Source organism: Cebus imitator, unplaced genomic scaffold, assembly GCF_001604975.1.
Source record: "Cebus imitator isolate Cc_AM_T3 unplaced genomic scaffold, Cebus_imitator-1.0 Scaffold107, whole genome shotgun sequence".
In the NCBI taxonomy this organism is placed as follows: Eukaryota; Metazoa; Chordata; class Mammalia; order Primates; family Cebidae; genus Cebus; species Cebus imitator.
In genome coordinates, this window is record NW_016107422.1 from 1249244 (window position 1) to 1258374 (window position 9131).

The following is a 9131-nucleotide window of genomic DNA, read 5'->3' on the forward strand; positions in this document are numbered from 1 at the left end:
TTTTTTTGAGACAGAGTCTCACTCTGTTGCCCAGGCTAGAGTACAGTGGTGACATCCTGGCTCACTGCAACCTCTGCCTCCCGAGGTCAAGGGTTTCTTCTGCCTCGGCCTCCTCAGTAGCGTAGATGGGATTACATCTACATCTAAATCTACTCTCCACTACCATACCCAGCTAATTTTTGTATTTTTAATACAAAATGCTGGCCAGGCTGGTCTTGAACTCCTGACCTCATGATCCACCCACCTCAGCCCCTCAAAGTGCTGGTATCACAGGTCTGAGCCACGGCACCCAGCCTAAAGATTTGAATTTTGAACTCGATTTTTGCATCCGAATTGCTGAAGTTAGTAGTTATATGTAAACCTTAATCTCCTATCTAGTTTTTAGTTGATTCAACTTCATAACAAAAGCAAAATATTAAACATAGCTTAATGACCCCATACATGCATCTCTTTCTGCTACGGACTAAATATTTGTGTCTCCCAAAATCCATACTTTGAAATTTATTCCCTATTTGTGATGGTATTAGGAGGTGGGACCTTTGGGTGGTGATTATGCCCTGAGTGTGGGACCTTCATAAATGAAATTTATGCCCTTATAAATGTCTGAAGAGATCAGTGTCCTCCCCTTCCATCATGTGAGGACACATCTAGAAGGTACTGTCTATGAAGAAGTGGGTCCCCAGTAGACATTGAATCTTGGACTTCTAGCTGCCAGAATTGTGAGAAATTTCTAGTTTTTATAAACTTCCCAGTCTGTGGTATTTTGTTATAGGAGACTGAATGGACTATGGCAGAAAGTTGGTACTGAGAAGTGGAGGTGGTACTATAACAAACACCAAAAAATGTGGAAGCACCTTTGGAACTGCGTAATCAGTAGTAGGTGGAAGAATTTTGAAATGCATACAAAGGCCCACTTGCTGTGAGCAGACCTTTAAAGGCAATTCTGGTGGGAACTGAGGTTAAAAGAGAGCTGTAGAGAAAGCCTCAATTTTCTTAGAGAATACCTGAATAGTTCTGAAAAGAATATTGGTGGAAATATGCACAGTAATGGCCATTTTGATGGATGTCACATGTAAAGAAAGAACATTTTTCTAAGGATAGAGAGGAAACAATCAGTGTTTTTCCTAGCCTCTCTCACCACTCAATACAGCGTAGCACCTCTGGTTACCAAAATGTGTGGGGAATTCTTCTCACCAGCAACCAGTTGTTTGGCAGATCCTGCAGAAGATTATTCTCACCCAGACACCAGTTGGGTGTCTTCTTAATTCATTTCAGTTCTGACACTATCTACTTGGAGGCAGCATCAGATCCCACAGGTTGGACACTCAGTCCCACATGCCTGACTTCAGTTTCAGATATCAGTTGCCAGTAATAGATTGCCACCTGTATTCTGACTGACTGGCTATAAATCAGGGGTTTCCATGATCCCTTCCTCTTCAGGTTTGATTAATTTGCCAGAGCAGCTCACGGAGCTCAGAGATAAACTTACTTTGATTTACTTATTTGTTATAAGAGATATTACAGAGGATACATGGCTGGGCATGGTGGCTCACACCTGTAATCCCAGCACTTTGGTAAGCTGAAGAGGATGGATCACTTGAGCCTAAGAGTTCAAGACCATCCTGTGCAATATAGCAAAAGCCTGTCCCTACAAAAAAATACAAAAATCTTCTGTGTGTAGTGGTGTGTGCCTATAGTCTCAGATACTCAGGAGGCTGCGGTGGGAGGATTGTTGGAGCCTGGTAGGTCCAGCTGCTATGAGCCATGATTGAGCCACTGCCTTCCAGCCTGGGCAACAGAATGAGACCCTGTCTCACAAACAATAAGAACAAAAAAGACATTAATAGAGGATACAGATGAACAGCCAAATGGAAGAGATGCGTAGGGCAAGTCATGGTGGAAGGAGCATGGAGCTTCCATGCCATCTCTGGACGTGGTACTCTGTGGCAACTTGCCAGTGTTCAGCCATCTAGAAGCTACCCAAACCCAGTCCTTTTGGGGTTTTATGGAAGGCTTCATTATGTAGGTAGGATTCATTAAGTCATTCGCCATTGGTGACCAGCTTGACTCTCAGTTCTTCTTTCCTCCCCAGAGTTTTGAGGGGTGGTGCAGAAAGTCCTAACCCTCCATCCTGATGTTACTGAGGGGCTGCCAGCCATCAGTCAACTCATGGGTATAAAAAGATACCACATCACACCTGTAATCCTAGAACTTTGGGAGGCCCAGGTGGGTGGATCCATGAGGTCAGAAGATCAAGACCATCCTGGCTAACATGGTGAAACCCCATCTCTACTAAAAATACAAAAAAATTAGCTGGGTGTGGTGATATGCACATGTAATCCCAGCTACTTGGGAGGCTGAGGGAGAAGAATTGCTTCAACCTGGGAGGTGGAGGTTGCAGTGAGCCAAGATCATGCCACTGCACTCCAGCCTGGGCGACAAAGTGAGACTCCATCTCCAAAAACAAAAAAAGATACCACAATAGAGACAAAGACTAAGTATGTATTTTACAATATCACAATGTTATTGCATTGCACAGTGGAGTAAATGCCATTCTTATTATAAAGAGGCAAAGAACTTGGCTGAATTGTATTCCTGCCCTAGTGTTTTGTGAAAGATAGAACATAAAAAGAATGAAGTTGAATCTTTGACTGAGGAATTATTTAAGAAAAGTGTTGAAGATATGGCTTGGCGTCTCTTGACTGTATATAGCAAAACATGGGAAGAGAAAAATGACTTAAAGGAATTGCTAATCAAAAATGAAGCAGAATTTAAATGTTTGAAAAATTGTAAGCCTATCCATATTGTAAAGAATGAGAAAGGCTGTTTGGGAACAAGCTTAAAGAGTGTGGCCAAATGACCATCTGTTAAGGAGATTAGTCAACAGTCTCAAGTGAAGCCAGGAGGTATTCAAGACAAAGAAAGAATCCAGTGTAAGGGCCACAGGAGTCTGTGGGACCTTCGGCCACACTGCCCAGCATGAACTCAGGTTGTGGGCTGTGTTCATCAGTTGCCTCAGGTGTAGCTTCAGTGTGTCTAGGTGTGGCAGAGGGTACAGTGATCATCCTTCTGGAGGGTTAGATTTCCTCCAAGGTGCAGAACGCACAAGCCAGGGGTAATGGCAGGCTCTACCTGGGTTTTAAAGGAAGGAGCCTTCTGGTAGAGCCCTGAGCTTATGATCTCAGCCCAGGAGAACCATGGTGCCCAGACACAGTGATGCTGTGAATGAAGAATAGACAACTGATGGAGGGCCATTTTGCCAAGCTGTAGGAACAAGGATGCTCAGAGCTGTGGGGCCCCAAATCCCTGCTCAGCAAAGCAGCAGGGGTAAGACCACCTTCACCCCAGTGGGCCTGACAGACAGCATTGAGCTAAAGATTATTCTTGGGCCTTAAGATTTAATGTTGTGTTGGGAGTTTATTGGGACATGTTACCCCTTACTTCTCTATTTCTTCCTTTTGGAATGGGAATGTCTGCCCTATATCCCTCCCACCATTGTATTTTTGAAGCACATAATGTGTTTGTTTTCACAGGTTCATAGCTGGAGATCAGTTTGCTTCAAAATCTATTGTACTATGAATTTCACTCATTTAATTTAAATCATATTTAGATGAGATGTTAGACTTCAAACTTTTGAGTTGATGCTAGAATAAGTTAATGCTTATTTATGGCTATCGGGATGGAATGAATGTATTTTGCATGTGAGGAAGACTTGAAATTTTGGAAGACATGAATTTTCTAGTTTTAAATATGAAAATCCAGAAAAGGATCATTTCTAAAAACTTAAATGTCAATAATGTCATGTTTTCAAAGTGTCAGTTCATGTGGTTAAAATATAGAAGAGAAGATAGAAGCAAACAAAACATTTTAAGTTGTAGAGCATGGAAAGAGATAAGTATTTATGTGTCTAGAGACAGAAATAGTGATGAAAAAAGCTTGCCCTCACAGAAATGAAGAAAGCCTTGGGATTTGAAGGAAACTGTTACTGTAAAACTCAGAGTTCAAGTGTGGAATTAAAATAAAAGCTTTTTCTTTAAAGTCAAAATATAGATGGTTAAATCTTAGCTTACTGTTACTAACTTCTTACCCATATACCTGAAAACTGGAAGTAAACGATTTGGAGACATTAAACTAGTGAGGCTCTTAACTCAGGATTACCAGGTTGGTTAGTGGGGGTGGTGTGCAGATCAAAAGTCAGAAAGATTAAGTCAACATTTTTATTCTTCATGATGTACTGTTAGTTCCCTGCGTTGCTCTGTCTGCAGACTTCCCTAGTGTTTTGTGAAAGATAAAGCTTACGTGGAATGAAGTTGAATCTTTGAGGAGATAATTTAAGCGAAGTGTTGAAGGTATGTCTAGGCTTCTCTTGACTGTGTATAATAAAAGTGAGAAGAGAAAAGTGACTTACATTGCTAATCAAAGAAGAACATAGCCGTAGACAGGAAATAAAATATTTTCAAAGAAAATATTTCTAAATAATAATATATGGAGTCCCCCGTAAAAAAAGCAGAGTGACCACATGTCAGAAAGCCTTATTCATAAACAGCATTCTTAGTAAGTTTTTGACCTTTAAATATGAATGTCTAGACAAGTATTATAGACATCTATAAAATGCCTCCAAATTGAAAGACAGAAGTTCAAAACAACTGAGCAGATGAGCCTCAACGAGACACAATTCAGGGAACCAACAAGAATTTAAAGAAATAATATCATCCAGAGGATAAAAAAAATTTTGATTACACAAAATAGCAGTGCTAGTTTTTAAAGCAGGACTACTTTATACCCTCTAGGATGGCTATAATTAAAGAAGAGACAATAACATGGGTTGATGAAGAAGTACAAAAATTGGAACAGCAATACATTGCTAGTGGCAATGTAAAATGGTATACTTTTTTAGAAAGCAGTGTGGAAATACCTCAAAAGGTAAAAAAGTTACTATATGACACAGCAGTTTCATTCCTATATATATACCCAGGAGGAATCAAGATGTATGTATCCACACAAAAAGTTACACATGAATCTTCATAGCATCATTTTTCTTACAGGCAAAAAGGGGAAATAACCCCAAATATCCATCAACTGATGAATGAATAAAATGTAGTATATCCTAACAGTGGCACATTATTTGACAATAAAAAGAAATGAAGTACAGATATATGCTAAAATACAGAGGTACCTTGAAAGCATTCTAAATGAAAAAAGCCGGTCACAAAGGACCACTGTCGTAGTCTGTTTTCTTCTGCTATTGCAAAATACCAAAAACGGTAATTTATTTTTCAAAAGTTTGTTCACCTGTAGCCGAAAAAGTTTACTTAAAAAGTTTGTTCACACATAGTTGCAGGGAGAATTAAGCACATCTGTGCAACTCTACTGGCAGAGAACTCGTGTAACCTTACTTCATGTACCGTTTTCTTTGTTCATATTAATGTTTGCTCTCACTTTAACTCCAACAGAAAAAATGTTCCAAATTTTTAACTGCAAAACTTAAAAAGTTCGGAGGTTGAGAATCTTCAGAGCATGGTGATGTTTCTGGTGAGGAAGGGCCGTCTTTCTGTATTATAACACGGCAAATGGAAAGAAGGTGGAAGTGAATACAAGAGAAAGGAAAAGGGGGCTGAACTCCAATGATAACTAACCTACTCTGGCATTTATGGCATTAGTCAGTTCATGAGGGTGGAGTCCCCATGACCAATTGCTTCTCAGAGACCCTACCTCTTAACACCGCCACGTGGCAACCAAGCTTCTATAGTCATGGAAATGTAAAGAATGGGTCAGGAATGGGAAAAACAGACAATTGGAATAATAGAAGAAAGAAAACTAGAGTAGAATTATGAAATTTTACGATAAGTTGCAGAATATTAAAAAATGGAAGGCAAAAAATAATAATATAATAATACATGGACATTTTCTCAGAATGAAAGATAATTCACCCCACCCTCACCCCCATATATATGTTTTTTTCTTTGAGACAGGCTGTTACTCTGTTGCCCAGGTTGGAGTATAGTATAATTGTAGCTGTCTTATCTCAAACTCCTGGGGTCAAATGATCTTCCTGCCTTAGTTTCCCAAGTAGCTAGGAGTACAGGTGTGTGCCACCATGCCTGGCTAATTTTATTTTTTATTTTTGTTTTTTCTGTGAAGATAGGATCTCACTGTGTTGTTCAGACTGGTGTCAAATTCCTGGTCTTAAGCAGTCCTCCTACCTTGGCCTCCTAAAGTCTGAGATTATAGGTGTGAGCCACCACGCTCGTCTGAGATAATGATTCTTCATATTGAAAAAGATCCACCAAATTTCCAACACAATGAATTTATAACGATCGATGGTAGATGATCCAGCAAAATTTTTCCCTTCGGTAGCAACCCTTAGCAACCCTAAAGTAGCAACTGTAGCTTAAAGTGGCCAAAATCCAAACTTGATGCAGTGCCACCATCTGTTCCAAAAACTTTCATTTTAGCTATTTTTCATTATAGTTAAAAATAAGGGGATTGTATATTTAGCTTGCTTTTCAATATTTTATATTTTGTTATACATTCAGTGAGCCAGCTCTGTAGGAGCTGGTTCTATCATTTCTACATTTTACTGTTAACTTCTGCCTACAGTAATTTATCACAGTGCAGCTGTTGTTTTATACGGTGACTCAGTAACCATCAGGCATCAAAGTTCGTCTTTACCTACCCTGCAATCCTTTCTTTTCTCATGCAGTGCTTTCCCCATGTTTTAGCTACCAGCAGTTATTGCAAATCTCATTTGTGAGGCTAGTTGTGTCAGTTTAATAATTGCACCCTCAGGTCCAAAGCTAGTCACGACTGCTCAGTGCAAGGGGGACAAGTAATATCCGTCCTTAATATCATTAAGGATTGGCCTTAATGAGCCTGAATACTTGGTCCTGGGTGCCTGCCCCCACCTCAGCTACCTGGAGAGGTGATTACTCAGAGCCTGACATCTTAAGAATGGAAGCAAGGACACTCCAGCCTTTGGCTTCGGGACTCAGAGGGGCAGGCAGGGGCTTGGGAGCAGGCCACCTCCAGAGTGTCTCCTCCCTGACCTGAGAGAACAAAAGTCTGTTTCCCTGCTGCACCCTCAGGTGCAATGATTTGTGGGATAGACTCCTAGGACTCAGAATAACTGCTCTTCTCTTGGTTTCAGTTTATTAAAATGAACAAAGGAAAAGGCACATGGGGTAAGCTTACAGGAGTTCTTTCCCCACAGAGTTGCATGGATGTGCTTAATTCTCCCTGCAACTAAGTGGGACATCTCGTGGTGAGTTCATTGAGGGAAGCTCACTTGAGCCTTGTTGCCCAGGGTTTTTATTGGGAGTCAGTCAAGTATGCATGCAACGATTGTGTGACTGAACTTAACTATGTAGAGTCCATCCCCCTAGAGTAAAAATTGATTCAACACAAATCACATAGTTAGCATAAACTCTAATCAAAGTGTGCCATGTGACCCAAGCCTCTAGATGTAGAAAAATATTCATCAAACAGAATATTCCAAGGGCTCAGAGCTTATTTTCAGGGAACTGACTGAGGACAGTTCTCAAGACAGGCTTTAGTCATGTCCATGGTTTTTACAATCTAGGCCCGTTTAGTTAACTCTGCTGCACAATTGTCTCCCCTTCTCCCCTCCCCACCTCCCCCTCCCCTCCCCTTTCTCCTCTCTCCCACCTACCTACCTACCTACCTTCCTTCCTTCCTTCCTTTCTTCCTTCCTTCCTCCCTCCCTCCCTCTCTCCCTTCCTTCCTTCCTCCCTCCCTCTCCCCCTCCCTCCCTCAGGCTGCAGTGCAGTAGCATCATCTCAGCTCACTGTAGCCTTGACTTCCCAGGCTCAAGGGATTCTCCCATCTCAGCCTCCTCAATAGCTGGGATTATAGGTGCACACCATCACATCTGGCTAATTTTTGTTTTTTTTGTTTTTTTTTTTTTGTAGAGACAGGATTTGCCATGTTGCCCAGTCTTGTGTGCACTCCTGGGCTCAAGTGATCTGCCCAAAGTGCCGGCACTATAGGCATGAGCAACAGTGCCTGACCTCTTTTCATTTTCTCAACAGTGTTTTAGAGAACTTAAGTTCCTAATTGATTAACTCCATTTTAAGTTTTCTGTTAACATCTGAGCTCAAATCTAAGAACTGTTTGCCCAACTCAGGGTCATAAAGATTTTCTACTATGTTTTCTGTTAGAAGTTTTTAAGTTTAAGGTTTCAGTATTTAGGATCATGATCCATTTTGAGTTAATGTTTATATATATATATATATAGTATGGGTTATTAATATAGGTTCATTTTTTTAAAATTTGGATACTGACTGTTCCAGCAGTATTTGTTGAAAAAAACTCTTCTTTTTTGAATTTCCTTTACACTTTTCTTGAAAATTAATGAACACATGTATGTGTATCTGTTTCTAAACTCTATTTTTCTCTGTGCTTTGGTTATTTCTATTTTTTTTTGTCCAGTATTTCTGTCTTTAAGCCAATACCACATTATCTTTTTGACCGAAGCTTTAAAATAAGTCTTGAAATCAAGTATTATGAATTCTCTAGCCTTGTTTTCAAAATTGTTTCATATTTCCATGTAACTTTTAGAATTGGTTTGTCATTCTGGTCCATAAGAAGCTGGAACTTTGATTGAAATTTCCCTGAGTATATAGGTTATTTATGGAGAATTGCTATCTTTAACATATTTAGTCTGAATGCGGATCCATTAGCACTGTATCATCTTTGTATTTATTTAGATCCCCATTTATTTGGTGTTTAAAAATTTTGTCTCACCAGTGTTTTGTACTTTTCAGCATACAGGTCTTGCACATCTTTTGTCAAATTCATCCCTTTATGATTTCATAATTTCGACCATTAAAATGATATTCTTTTATTTTTCAATTTCTGATTATTACTAATAAATACAAATACAATTAATATTTATATATTGATTTTGTATCCAGTGAGCTTGAGAAACTTTTATTCTGGTAGCTTTTTTGTAGATTTTGCAGGATTTTCTACATATTATCTGAGATCAAACACAGTTTTACATATCTTTTCCCTTCTGCATGATTTTTGTGTCATCTTTGGGCATTATTTTGCTGTCCTAGAACTTGTACTTCAGTAAAATATTGAATAGAAATGTTAAGAATGGACATCTT

The 9131-nt window shown here is 39.5% G+C and overlaps 1 protein-coding gene across 1 annotated transcript in view; it reads left to right on the forward strand.

The window, feature by feature from the left end:
* The window catches only part of CENPK (centromere protein K), a 47958-nt gene that overhangs the window by 23524 nt on the left and 15303 nt on the right, over positions 1–9131 (forward strand). The gene's annotated exons all lie outside the window — the stretch shown is intronic.